Genomic DNA, 15,357 nt, shown 5'->3' with positions numbered 1-15,357 from the left:
CGCGACGCGTCGTGAGGAGCGGACTCCGGTGTTCTGACCATTTATGCGGCTTTGCCAAAAAATGGTACCCAGGGGCGCAGCTTGTGAACAGGCAAGGCAGGCAACTTTGTTGGGGGGCCCATGAGGCCCCCCCCCCCAAAAAAAAAAAAAAAAAAAAAAAAAAAAAATATATATATATATATATATATATTTTTTATTTTTTTTTCTTTAATTATTACTATAAACAAAGGTGTTTCCTGTCAGGGGTATTGAGGACTAAAAAAGTATTTTGAAGGCTGTTTTTACTCCACAGATCTCAAACATAGGGCATTTATCAATGACATCTCAGTAGCCAGTAAGAAACCTCCCTCAAGGGCCCCCATGTCGTCATTCCCATGATCACGGATCATCCACCTGTACACAGTGTCAAAAAAAAAAAAAAACTACACACAGTGTCGTGTGCACAGAATTTAACGTTCATTCTGGAAGTTTTAAATGGAGCCGACATCCACTGCCAATCCAGGAAGCAGGAACACACGGAGACACACGTCAAGCACTGGAAATCTGCAACAAAAAAACACAAACAAAGCACGAAACCGGCACGGAGCCATCCAAAACACGAACAGCAATCGACCTAAATCTTGAGATCTGATCGCAGTCTGAGCTAAGCTATCGCTACCGCTACCTAAACCCAAAAACTAGAGAGCCAGCATGCAGGTGAACAAGCCAGTGTGTATGTCTATGTGTGTGTGTGTGTATGTATATGATCATGCATGTGTGTGTGTGTGTGTGTGTGTGTGTGTGTGTGTGTGTGTGTGTGTGTGTGTGTGTGTGTGTGTGTGTGTGTGTGTGTGTGTGTGTGTGTGTGTGTGTGTGTGTGTGTGTGTGTGTGTGTGTGTAATAAACCAAACAAAGCTCCACCTGAAGTGTATCTATAGTTTCCACATTAATCTCGACATTTCGACTTTTTTTCTCGACATTTTGACTTTTTTCTCGAAGTGCACAATAAAAAAAAGATCTTCCCCTCTCAAATATTTTTTCTCCTGCATGGCCCTAATACTCTTCCGTAATAATGTTCACAAAGTGTAATGCAATTCATGTCATGGGTAGTGTATTTTAAGGATCAAATACTCAACATCCCATATTATCCATTTTACATCGTGCAAGAAATGATTGGCGTGGCAATCAAACTTTGAAAATCGACTGTGCGCATGCGCAGAACCACAAAGTAGCATTTCTCGACAGGTAGCAGAAATTGGCAGAACACCCGGTGCAGGGACGAGTGCAGGTTAGGGCTGTTCGATTTTGCCCAAAAATAAAATCTCGATTTTTTTCTCTCAAAATCCGATTTTCGATTACGATTACGATTATTTTGTGAATTGACAAAAGGCAAAGAAATTATTTCAAATATGCTGTTTTTTTATTGAACATTTGCCCCATTGGGCTTTAAGTGCAAACTTTGCTCTTATTAAACCAAACATGAATGAATAAAGTGCAAAACTCTGTAAAATAAGTTGAAAAAAAGTTTTAAAAAATATAATAAAATATAAAGTTTTATCTCTGAAAAAAAAAATCAGCAAATCAGCACTTGCAAACATACAGTAAGTTATATTTCCAATTAAATAAAACAAGACATTTTCTAATTAAACTAAACTGGGTCTTTGCATGCTAAATAATAATGCAACCCATGAAGGAGGTAGAGGTGTGTAATGTCAGTCATTACATTTGATATTCACATTTGCAAGTTTTTTGCAAGGAACACGAGCCGGTCTACGGCATCTGGCTTGAGGGATGCCCGGTGGCATGTTACAACGCCCCCTCCTACACTAAAGAGCCTCTCCGATGGGGCACTTGTCGCAGGTATTGAGAGGTATTTCCATCAATCATTAATATGGTATCAATCATTAATATGTGTGCAGACAAAAAAAAAAAAAAAAAAAAAAAGTGAAAAATCGATTTTACGAGTTTCACGTTTTAACATCGTTCTAATTACATAATCGCGATTACGATTTAAAATCGATTAATCAAACAGCCCTAGTGCAGGTGTGCGGGCTTCTGCGGGGTTATTCAGTGCGATGAGGTAAAGGGGCTCAGCCGGTATGTGAGGTGATCAAAATGATGTCATTCCCAAAGCATGCAGCATTTGACTGGACAGCACCGTGTAAATCCCCTTTAAACCCTATTAACGCCCTGTGTATAGACGGAGATGTAATTTGCGCATAATCTGCGAGCTCCGTCTGCCACAGATTGGACGCGATTGAAGGGACGGTGTGTGTTTTTTTTTTCTGTCGAAATCATCATCTTCAATCTCTGCTGACCCATTTCTCTGAGACAGGAAGAGTAGGGTGGCACTCAGAGGGCCTAAATGAGACTTTCCCCGGGTGTGGTTTGTTTCCCAGAGCGGCATCAGCCTAATTAACCTGTATGAAATCAAGTATCACACTAAATTCTAGCAACTGTCAGCTTTCATTAGAACTCATTTTGTTTTTTTGGATCAAAATCCAAGCAATAACACCAATGCATCATTTGCAAAGCCTTCGGCTTAAATAAAGCCCTACAAAATCTAATTAATTAACGTTTTTATTAATGTGACAGGCATGAAATCATGGACTTGGGCCTGCAACACAGCAGAAAGTCGTTTACACTGCAGTGCTGCAGTGTAAGTCCCAGTTTTTTAAAGATACAAACAGAAAACGCATGAGTCAGACTACCTTTTCCTATCCCCTGAAGTAATTTTGAACATTCTGTAGTTTTATTTTGTGCATCATCTCTATATTTCCTGTTTGTAGGTTAACAAACATTTATTGAAAATTTCAAAAAAGGATATTGACACTACCTGCGCCATTATCCAGCCAAAGACTGTCTGTTATCTATTCTATGAACACACTTTTTTTCAGTAAATATGGATGTCAAAAACTCCTATGAGTGATTTAAGACTTCAAGTAAGTAAAAATAGACAGCAAAAACCATATAAGCAACTAAAAAAAGAAATCACAATTACAATATGTATCACATCTTTCAGTATTATCTATTGACTGAATCAATATTGCTATATTTTTTTGGTTTTTAAGAAAAAGCTGGCCAAGATTAAACACAATGTTAAGACATATGAACTCCCAGTTTAATATATTAAGACTTCAGGATTTGTTTTGCCATTTTCCAGGAAATCAATCAAAAATGTCGGTAAAAAAAAGACTCCTGTGAAATCCTGTGTTTACCAGACGAAAAGCCACAGCTCAACGGTGAGATCATGAAGTCAGTGCAAAAGCTGGAGAACCTATTTGGCGTAGATATGTGCGATTGTGAAACAGCTGGAGATCCCGTGTTAGAGCTTTGCATGAACTCAGAGTCTACACGGTTGTAGCTACATGACCCTTTTTGAGTGCTAAATCTAAATCCAACCTTCATCTCCCAGATTAAGCCCACGTTGGGCTTAAACCCATAACGATGACCTCATCCTGCAGCTTGTAGACATCGGGGAAACCCCGACCAGTGCACAGATAAACCGTAACAGACCTGCACGAATGTGAGCAGTGAAAGCCTCCTGTCTGCTTTTGCTGATGATTACGAGCTCAGACTGTAAGAAGGTCGCTGCATCGCTGGAGTTTGATACCCCAAGAGAAAACAAAGAATGAGTCATTCATCCATGCAGCAACTAGATCAAGCCTTGCTAAATGAAAACAAGTGATTTATTGATGTGGATAAACAATACAGCAGCTGAAGAAGGAAAAACATAGGAAAAAAATGATAATAATCATATGGGGGGACTTTAAATGTACAATTTGAATTGAGTCCACACTGTAAGAAAAAAAATGCTGTTTTTACGGAAAAAAACTGGCAGCTGTGGTTGCCAGAATAATACTGTAAAAGATACAGCGGACTGTAAAACACATTACAGAACAACCTGTAAATTTTACAATTTTAAACTGTAATCCTTTACAAAATAACATTATACAATTTACGTACAAAACTGGTAAATTCAACATCCATTTTCAGCCAAATTAGCATGACTATGCCTTCATTAAAGCTATTTTCTCCTGTACAATTTACGTGCAGCCATTGCTTATTTTACATCTAATCCCATTAAATTTCACTGGAAAACATCAGAATAGAGGTATTATTAATCGGTAAAAGCCTAATTGTAAGACAGTAATTTGACTGAATTTTTCCACTTATTTTATTGAAAGATTGTGTGTTGTGTAATATATTTTGTACTACTAATAGCTGTGTTTTGTTGTGAAATAAAGATCTACATACTACCATACTACCATTGAATTCTTTGAGTAATGTCTTTATTAAATGAGTTATTACAAGTAAGACAGACAAACTCTGACACAATGTCAACAAAGATTTTCATCTGTAACATTTACGGTCCTTCCCCGTTGCTATTTCACTAGAAGTGGGTGCAATTCATCGATGTGTCGATGCATCGCAATGCGTCACGTGACGATTTGTAATCGATTATGGTCCAGTAAAAAAAAAAAAAAAAAAAAAAAAAAAAAATATTTATTTATTTATTTTTTTTTTTTAAGTTATCCTATCCAGATTCCAGACTGAATAAGCTGCGGAATCATTTCATTTTCAAGAATGCACATTTCTTATTGTTCACTTGAAATATGGCAGATATGTTTACACTAAGTACATATATCTAGTTTACTTGAATTAATTAACTCATTAAATCCAGGGCTTGACCGTTTTCAGTGTTTTCCGCCAATAGAGTGGGCTCTCATGCAAGTGCAGCTTTCCCTGGTCAAAGTTAAGTAAGTCAAAGAGCAAATGTTTACATAGTCATAAAATAAGTTATTTTGTGTCTTTGAAAAATACATGTCAAATGTTCAAAAAACCTTGTTATTTACTTAATGAGTGCTGTTGTTAGAGGAACTGAGTTAATTGATTGGCTATTTATTTACAAATGTAGCCACAGATGAAGACAAAATAAATCTTGTATGGAAAAAAGCATTAAAAATCACAATAATCGAAGAATCGTGGCACCAATAATCGAATCGAATCGACAATCGTTATAATCGAAGAATCGAATAATCGAAGCTCCAATAATCGAAATCGAATCGAATCGTGAGGTACCCTTGTTTGCACACCCCTATATTTCACAGTTTTTTACGGTAATTTGTACGGGCTTTTCTTACAGTGCACTATTGGACAGGGAATGGGGACGAACAACAGAGCAATAGTAAACAGACAGGTTCTCATAAACATCATAGCTGGAGACCATCAGGGAGTGAGGTATTACCAGTATTTCTGAATATTTAATCATTTTTGATAGTGGCTTATATTCTAATTTCATGGTTTCCACATGCAAGATTCCCAAATGAATATGCAAACAGCCGCTGCTGAAAACGTGGATGATGAATCTTTCATTGGGGGTTTTAATATCACATGAAAAAGAAGATGACAAAACAAGTGGCTTTACTCATTACTGCTATTTCACCCCCCCCCTTCTGCAGTTCTTCTCCGTTCTCTGTCTCGAGGCAATCTGATTCTGAACAGCGTTCCAGTGAATCTTTTCTCCTTAAAACTTTCCTTTTGATTTATTTAGTGGCGCTTCCACTGGCAAGACAGCTTGTTTTCGTGGATCTTCAAGCCTCTGAGGATCACAGCTACTGTTTCTGATGTTCTGGTTATAGTTACTCCACAGAATGAACAATGCAGGAAATTCCATCTCTATATATACATATTTTCACGTTTCATCATTTATCTTGAATAATTCTACATTCTTCACCAAGCAGAATCTTTAATTTGTAATGAAGTAAACTCTACTGCTAACTAGGAATGGGCGATATTTTACCGTTCACGATAAACCGTCGAAAAAATCCCCCACGGTAAGAATTTGTCATCTCGCGGTAAAAATGATAAATTCCTGTTGATGATGTTTTTGTGTAAAGATGATTTATGGTTCTGTGTTAAATCCACACACAACGTACGTGAAGGAAGGAAGGAAGGAAGGAAGGAAGGAAGGAAGGAAGGAAGGAAGGAAGGAAGGAAGGAAGGAAGGAAGGAAGGAAGGAATGAGCCTGAAAGAAAGAAAGAAAGAAAGAAAGAAAGAAAGAAATGAGCCTGAAAGAAAGAAAGAAAGAAAGAAAGAAAGAAAGAAAGAAAGAAAGAAATGAGCCAGAAAGAAAGAAAGAAAGAAAGAAATGAGCCTGAAAGAAAGAAAGAAAGAAAGAAAGAAATGAGCCAGAAAGAAAGAAAGAAAGAAAGAAATGAGCCAGAAAGAAAGAAAGAAAGAAAGAAAGAAAGAAAGAAAGAAAGAAAGAAAGAAAGAAAGAAATGAGCCAGAAAGAAAGAAAGAAAGAAAGAAATGAGCCTGAAAGAAAGAAAGAAAGAAAGAAAGAAAGAAAGAAAGAAATGAGCCAGAAAGAAAGAAAGAAAGAAAGAAATGAGCCAGAAAGAAAGAAAGAAAGAAAGAAAGAAAGAAAGAAAGAAAGAAAGAAAGAAAGAAAGAAAGAAAGAAAGAAAGAAAGAAAGAAAGAAAGAAAGAAAGAAAGAAAGAAAGAAAGAAAGAAAGAAAGAAAGAAAGAAGGATAAATTCCCGTTGATGATGTTTTTGTGTAACAAACATGGCGGATCTGAGAGCGAGATAGATTTATAGTTACAAAGGTGGAGTTGAATTGGTATTTTTTTTTATCGTCATCGGGATAAATGTCAGAAATGATCGTGATACATTTTTCAGTCCATACATACCGCCCATCCCTACTGCTAACATAATGGCAGCTTAACAAACACATCATGGCATGAGTCCAAATAGATGATGTAAAGTGCTGCATCGCTTGGCAACAAGCATCATTATCTGTAGGAAGGAATTACCAGGTTCCTGCGAGGGGCGAATGCGGACAAGAATGTTGTGTGCAAGTGTATACCTCCGACTCCGAGTGTACCGTATGTTGTATGAGGCCCAATGCCAAGTGGACACAGATTGCCCCGCTCTGGTTATGGGGGGAAAAGTGGCAGGGGAGAGGTGTGTGTGCACATTTGTGTGGTTGGATATAGACTAGAGAATGAGGGGGAGGGCAAGTTCTGGCTCTTTGGAGAGCCTATTTATGGATTCTCATTGAGAGCCCCTTGTGTTACTCATCGTCACTTTCACTCATACACTTCTGAATAGGTGGCCAATTATGAAATCTGCTCAACTTGAATCCTAAAAGGGAATCTAAACAAAGGAAGTGGTGATAAATAGCACTCTGCTTGACCATCACACTGCCTGTAAGCCAACAGCAGAATAACAGGCAGTATTTCAATTTTCTCATGAAAGAAGAATGACAAGTGTATATGGGCAGAAATATGTGCCACTAGAAACTGAACTTGAATAATTTATATTTGAATTTGAATTGCTCAACTTGAATAATTGCATTAAAAAACTGAATCTGAATCACATAATTTGAATTTGTATTGTTTAATTTGAATCAGTGCATTGAATCGAGTGCAGATACAAAGAACTCCTTTTCACGTAGCCTACTATAACCTCTATTTTCTTTCAACGATATAAATGACCAATGGGAGCTAGATATTTCGAAACCTATTGTGTTTTCTCCATTCTGTGTAAAAAGTGTAGATTTATATCTTGCCGTTTTGTAGAAAAATTTCTGCTACTCGATTGCTCTTCCTCCGGAAGACCCGGATGTCTGGCACAGTAAAATTGAAATTGAATTGCAAGAACTGAATTTGAATTGTGAGAACTGAATGTAGATTCAGTTTTTCAATGCAATGATTCAAATTAAACAATACAAATTCAAATTATGTGATTCAGATTCAGTTTTTTAATGCAATTATTCAAGTTGAGCAATTCAAATTAGTTAGTTAGTGATTTATTCCGAACATGCAAATTATATATAACGTAAATATGAACAAGTAAAACAGAAATAATAATACAAAATGGCCAATCAAGACAATTTTACAAAACAAAACAAAATAAAACAAAAAAACAGCATAAAACAAAAAACAGCACAGTAATTTCACTTGCATGTCCGAAAAGGGGTGGGAAGAAGTATAACTTATTTAATCCCGCCCCTTCTCCATAAAATATTAACAATATTTATTTATGTCCTTCTTATTTTTACATTACTCTTTTCTTAATTATATATAAATATATATACACACACACACACACACACACACACACACACACACACACACACACACACACACACACACACACACACACACACACACACACACACACACACACACACACACACACACACACACACACACACACACATACTGTACGTACATAATATACATATACACACAAACATACAAGTACACATACATACATACATACACACACACACACACACACACACACACACACATACACTCTTTTTTCGTTATATTTCTTAATTGTGCTGACAACATATAAATAAATAATAATTAACAAAAGAAAAAATATATAAATATACATATATACACATATACATATATACATATATATATATATATATATATATATATATATATATATATATATATATATATATATATATATATATATACATACACATAAACAATGAACACATGGTGACAGTCAATAACCCTCATCCCTGTACCTTGTGAAAAATATTTTTCTATACGTGTTTTTGAAATGATTTATGTTTGAACATTCCTTGTGCTCCTCCCTCAACCTATTCCACAATTTGACACCACACACTGATATACTAAAACATCTTCTAGTGGTGCGCACTCTCTGAGTTTTGAAATTAAAACTACCCCTTAAATTATAACCCCCTTCCCTTACAGTGAATAATTTCAGAATATTTTCTGGTAGTAGCTTGTTTTTAGCTTTGAATAAGATTTTTGTTGTTTGTAGTTCTATGATGTCTTTGAGTTTTAGTAACTTTGATTGTAAGAATAATGAATTTGTGTGTTCTTTGTAACCTGCCTTATGAATGATCCTTATTGCTTTCTTTTGCAGAATGATTAGTGGATGTATTGTACTGGTGTAATTATTGCCCCAAACCTCTGCACAGTAACTTATATATGGAAGAACTATTGAACAGTAGAGAATAAGAAATATAATTTGAAATATAAATTATTCAAATTCAGTTTCTAGTGGCACATATTTCTGCCCATAAGCGTATGTCTGTTTTGTTTTGTTTTGTTTTGTGTGAGTGCATGTGTTAATATGCGCTATTGGCCACCTTTTCCCCTCTAGTCTGCCTGGGTCTGACATATTTGCAAATACGGCATCATTCAGCTTTTATCCACAGTGATTGGATTCATTAAGACTGGCGTCAACCTGCATTGGCGGGTGGTTGGAGGAGGGTGTTGTGGGTAGGGGGATTCTCAATTTCAGCAGGATGATCTCACCTCCTGTCTGCAGCTTCAGAATACGTGTTTTCATTCATGAAGTTCACCCATTCATGCATGCGCATGCGAGAGACGTGCACGCCAACATACATATGCAGTCTCCTCACAGGATGCTGCGGAGCCTCTTGTGCTGGTGAGGCAATATCCAGGTGAGATCACTGTCGGGTGCAGAGCTTTGTCTTCTCAAAAGTGTGTTTGTTGTAGTTCATCATTTGACCTTGCCTATATGGTGTTCATTTTGTCCTTAAAATAAAAGAGTCAAATACTCACTGTTCTTTTGGCTCTAGCTAATGATGTTTTTCCTTTATATGCTATGGTATAGTTTTATAGATTTTGTTGTAGTCTTGTTTTTTTTTCATGTTAATTTTTTTCTTTGGATTTTTGCATTCCAAAACAGTTTCTCTTCATTATGTGTTATGTTAGTTTTGCTTACCGAGAGTCACACCTGGGTTATGTCACTGATTGCAACAACTTTATTAGTCATTTCTCAGATATGCATTGCTTGGTTCTCTGCTCAATGTTCAACTTCGTTTTTATGTGTGACGAGAGCTGGCTTGTAAAATTAAACTCAGTTGGGAAAAAAAACAAAAACATCCTTTTCATCATGTAAATTTGGTTCCGCTTTCGTATTTTTGTAAGGAAATACCATATTTTGCAAACCATTGGGCGCACAATATCAATGAACGGGTCTATTTCATACATAAGGCGCACCGGGTTATAAGGCGCATGATAAAACATATAAAGCGAAACTCTAAAGTCTGGTAAGTTGAACTTTATTCAACTCATTCACTATATCTCAGAATATTGTTCAGCTGTAACTAATACAGCAAAATACACTCTTCAAAATCATTCGTCTTCTACAAATTCACCAATAAAAAGTGGCGGACATAAGCGTTCTATGTCCTGTTCTCTGATTGGTTCATTGTTACCAACGATAGCGGACACCTGAAGTTAGTGTGAGGTTGGAACAACGTTGTATTCTATCAGTTGATTATAATTGGATTATGATACAGATCTGTAAATTGGGTTTACACTAAAAACTTGACATCTAGTAAGGTAACATTGACTAGATGTTGGATGATGGTTGCTTGCAAGCATTATTATTAGTTATCCAATGTTGTCTGACATCGCAATTCCCGTAAACCAACCAAGGATGGACTTTAATGTGTTAGCTGAATGGTCTGACAATCAAGCGGAGCGGCTTCATCGCTACCAAAGTTGCACTAAAACGGCACTATTTTTGCACGCAGTGTACCACATAAAATTAGATAGAGGTCAGTAAGCACAACAAAATCCATACATAAGGTGCACCTGTTGTATAGCAGCGATTCTGAACATGTCAGGAAAAATTCTTGTCTGACAAAAAGAATTGGCAAATTAAATTATAGCTCAGATGGGTTGCATTTCCTCGACTGGCCGCTAGAGGCTTGCTCCGAAAGCAAATCACTCTTCATTGACTCCCACGTTAAAATGTCCTAATTTGGAAAAGAAATAGAATATTTACAGCCTGGTTTAAACAACCGTTTTGGTTTCAAGGGGGTTGATTTTAAATGTACCACACCAGGATAATTTATATAAAGTGCTACATCTATTTCTGATATGATTGACCGACGGTCAGCTCAGCCAATGGCGAGCCACTGTCACTTCCTCAACCGTAATATCATGATACTGCGCTTAGTAAATCAAACAGCCTTCTGAATTAATCCAGTGTCAGCTAAATGCGACAGTAACATGTTAAATATACTGGTGTAAATACAACTTTTTCTTACACAGTCTGGCATTCATCTCTTTATAGGCTTATTGCCAAGTTTGGCTATCTTAGTTATTTGATGTACTTGAAAATAAAGTAATAAGAACACACAAAGTTTTGTGTAGATAAAATTAAGACACTTTGGGGAGAACTTGGGAGAACATGCATGCTGTTCATCCACTGCCAATAAGCGCACACTGATGGAACAAAGGCATTCTAAACTTTATAGATTGCTCTAATGTTGATAGATGAAGGGGCCTGTCCCAGATAAGTGAGGAAAAATATTGACCGAAAATATGCTAATCTAACACTTAGCTCAACCATTACTTTGATCTTCAGTGGAGATTAGAGATGTGTCTGATTTCCCCCTTTCGACACCTCATGAAAGGCAAAGAGGCAGCTGGGAAAAATTTGCTCTTGAGAGCCTCTGGCAGTGACCCGGCCAGCAGAGGGTTAAAAACAATAAAGGGGCGGGTGGAGAAACCTTCCTGAAAGTCATGTGGTCTGTGCTGGGAAGGGTGGGAGAGACAAGGTTGGAGGGAGGGAGGGATGGAGGGAGTGGGTGGCTGCTTAAGATGAGAGGGGGAGGAGTCTGGAGCATGTTGCCATGGAAACAGAATCCTCAGTTGGCCAGTGTGAAGTCAGAGGAGTAATATTAGCCGGTGACTGCACTTTGATGCTGGTGGTGTTGTGAGGTGGTTGGGTTGATAGGAGGGATGGGGGAGAAGGAGTGACTCATGCTGGAGAACACACTCTGCATTCTAATGGACCTGGACACACACACGCACACACACACACACACACACACACACACACACACACACACACACACACACCCTCAGCAGCTACATCAACTTCAATCCTCAGTCCCCTTCTCATCTGAGAATCGTCCATTTCTCTCCGCTAACCGGACTGCTTTACAGCATGAATCAGCATTATCTCGTACCACTCCACTTCTGAGCATATAATTAATTCATTATGCCAATGATAAAATCCATTAGTGTAAGTTTTGGTGGGTTCAATTGCTCGTGTTGATAAAGGGCATCTATTAGAGCGAACCAAATGCTTAGGCAGGCAAGTAAAACTGCAGCCACGTAATTGGTGACGGTATAATTGCACACCACACACACAGCAATTAAACTGATAATATGTGCATGCCATGTTCAAGATTATCATTGGATTAACTACACTTCCCAAATAGCCTTGAGTGGAGCTGCTCACCAGCTGGTCCAGAAGAGGTGTTTATAATCATATTGACCATTTTCATGCTGTTTTTTCTTTTTTTTTTAGGGGGGGGGGGTCTTCTTTTTAGCTGCAGGGATATTGGTTTGCATCTCATTAAATGTATTGCAGGGAAATAGGGAAATACTCCACATTAATGAGAAAAGCAACAAAGAGGCAATTTTATATGGCTTGCTGAGAATGTATAAGTAAAAAGTCCAAGAGCTGATAAATAAAAGGCCTGATTGATAAAGGCCTGCTCTCAGTAGCCAATGGACAATAATATGACAATAATATGTGCAATAACATAAGATGTGCAATAATATAAGATGTGCAATATCTGCCAATCTGCCAGTCTACCTCACAACACTCCGCCTGCTTTTTTTTTGCACTGTTTCTTTCTTTTAACCAACTGTATATACTGTTCATATTTCTGTGATTATACATATTTTATATATATTTTTTTGTATTTTTAATATATTTTTTATTTCTGACTTTTTAGTCTTTTTACCCCTCCCCTGCATGTGTGTGCTAAGTGTACTGCTGCCAACAAAAATAAGTTTCGCCACTGAGGGAGAAAATAAAGGATATCTTATCTTATCTTATCTTATAAAAAAAAAACATCTCACTTAGAGATATACTACTTTGATTGTGCTGAAAGATTCATGTTCAAGCAATGACTTCAATTCATATTGCAATTTTAGACACGGCTCCTATGATAATCTTAAAAATGAGGAGAAAGTGACAGAGGTCATTTGACTTCAATGAATATATAGTTTTACAGTCATATCTTTAATATTATAAATTTGATTTAGAACAAAAAATTTAAAAAGGAGTGTATTTTCATGTTTGGTTTTAATGATAAACAAAACGAAAGAATATCTAATTTGTGTAGTCATTAGCATAATCATAGTTCATCATACTGTGCATGAAAAGGCTTTCTCACAAGCAAATGCTGTTCACATCAGTTACTTGTGAGTTAAAACACTGAAGAATGTGACTTACACTTGCTGTAAAATATAAAATTCCCTTCATAAATTGATTAAACAATGTTTTTCTCTTCCTTTTAAGGAAAAAGCCAGTGCAGGATCACTTCCCATAACTGCTGCGCGTCATACTGGAAGCAGTGTGAGCGGAGGAAAAAAAAAACGAGCAGCATCACAGGGGCTGTGACGTTTCCTCGCTCCCCACCCACAGATATATCTCATGCTTTGCAGGAGCCAGTGGAGACCAGGCAGAGACTTTAACACGGTGCTGACTGGTCAGCGGTGCATGAAGATGGTGGCTCCATATTATCTCTAGTGCTTTTTTTTTTTTATTATTAACAGTTTGTTTGTGACCATGACGAGTTTCATCTCTTATAGTTATGGCTGATTTAGAAGTTAAACCAACAACTCCACATCTTCTGAACGTTTTTTTTGTTTTAGATTTTATTTTAAATTCTCTATTAGTCGAAGATAGTGAGATTTGATGCAGTTGGCTTGTGACTTCCCTTAATAGAAATTAATTATGAATTATGATTATATTTTAGAAAATTAACAAAAACAAGAATAACATGACAATACATTGAGCAAAATTAACAACTCCACCCTCACACATCTTGATTATGGCACTAAAAGTACTAAGAGAAATATTATTGAAAATTTGGATAACCTTACCTGTCTCTTAATTTTCCTATTTTACTTATTCATTTTATGCATATGTACTGTGCAGCGCTTTCTGTTGATTTGGGGTGGGTTTTTTCTTTTTCTTTTAATTTTATTTTTTATGTTTTGTTGTATTTCATTTTGTTCTGTTCTAATGTTTGTACCTATAAAATTGAAAAACCAATAAAAAGAGTATTAAAAAAAAGAAAATGTGGATAAGCCACATTGTTTATATTAGTACTGTCGTTCTTACAGTTTTTACTAGACATTGTTGTTTTACTCTATTTACTTTACTTATTTAGATTTACAAGATATATTTTTGCTTATTTTTATTGTTGATTAAGGGATTTTTATTTATTTTAGCCTGTACAGCGCCTTGGTCAGCTGAGATGTTTTTAAATGTACCATAGAAATGAATTGACTTGACGTAAAGTGAGGGTTTTATTAAGTTTTGTAATGCTCTTCTTAAAATCCTTTCGTTACCTCCCCTCTGAACTGCGTTATTATTCTGTGATAAACATTTCATATTCTGATAGCACCTTTTACCGTGTGATTGCTGCTCTGAGTCAAAAAATCTGAGCATTTTTTATCCATCTATTATTTGTGTTCACATACGATACATTTTCCTGTTTATCTTGAATTATTTCTGAATTTTCCTCTCCTGTGGTTTGTCTGTATTCAAGTAGAATCTTCTCATCTTTTATGAGAAGATTCTACCTTTTCCTCATATATTCCGTCTGGTATTGTTACGGAAATTTGTATTCAGAATGAATACCAGTCCTCAATTATACAGATCTATGCTAATGACCTCCTTCACAGGCTCACATATTAGCAGCATTAAGAGTCATTCATTCAGCTGAGGGACAATCCTTATTTGCTATGATGTTATGATGAAGCTGATATCCCAATGATATTACAAGAATATGAACTACAGTCAAAAGTATCCAACTATAAGATGGTTTTGTAATGATCTAATAAATAAAAAAAAATAGAAATACAGGACTGTCACAGAAAATTAGAATATTGTGATAAAGTTCTTTATTTTCTGTAATGCAATTAAAAAAACAAAAATTTCATACATTCTGGATTAATTACAAATCAACTTAAATATTGCAAGCCTTTTATTATTTTAATATTGTTGTTTATGGTTTACAGTTTAAGATTAAGATTCCCAGAATATTCTAATTTTTTGAGATAGGACATTTGAGTTTTCTTAAGCTGTAAGCCATGATCAGCAATATTAAAATAATAAAAGGCTTGCAATATTTCAGTTGATTTGTAATTAATCCAGAATGTATGACATTTTTGTTTTTTTAATTGCATTACAGAAAATAAAGAACTTTATCACAATATTCTAATTTTCTGAGACAGGCCTGTATGTAAAAAAGGGTTTATCAAAATAAGAAGTATAAATGTGTTAAGCTCTAAGTTTATACTTAT

Source organism: Cololabis saira, chromosome 8, assembly GCF_033807715.1.
Source record: "Cololabis saira isolate AMF1-May2022 chromosome 8, fColSai1.1, whole genome shotgun sequence".
NCBI lineage: Eukaryota > Metazoa > Chordata > Actinopteri > Beloniformes > Belonidae > Cololabis > Cololabis saira.
Note: the sequence above shows the minus strand (reverse complement) of the source record.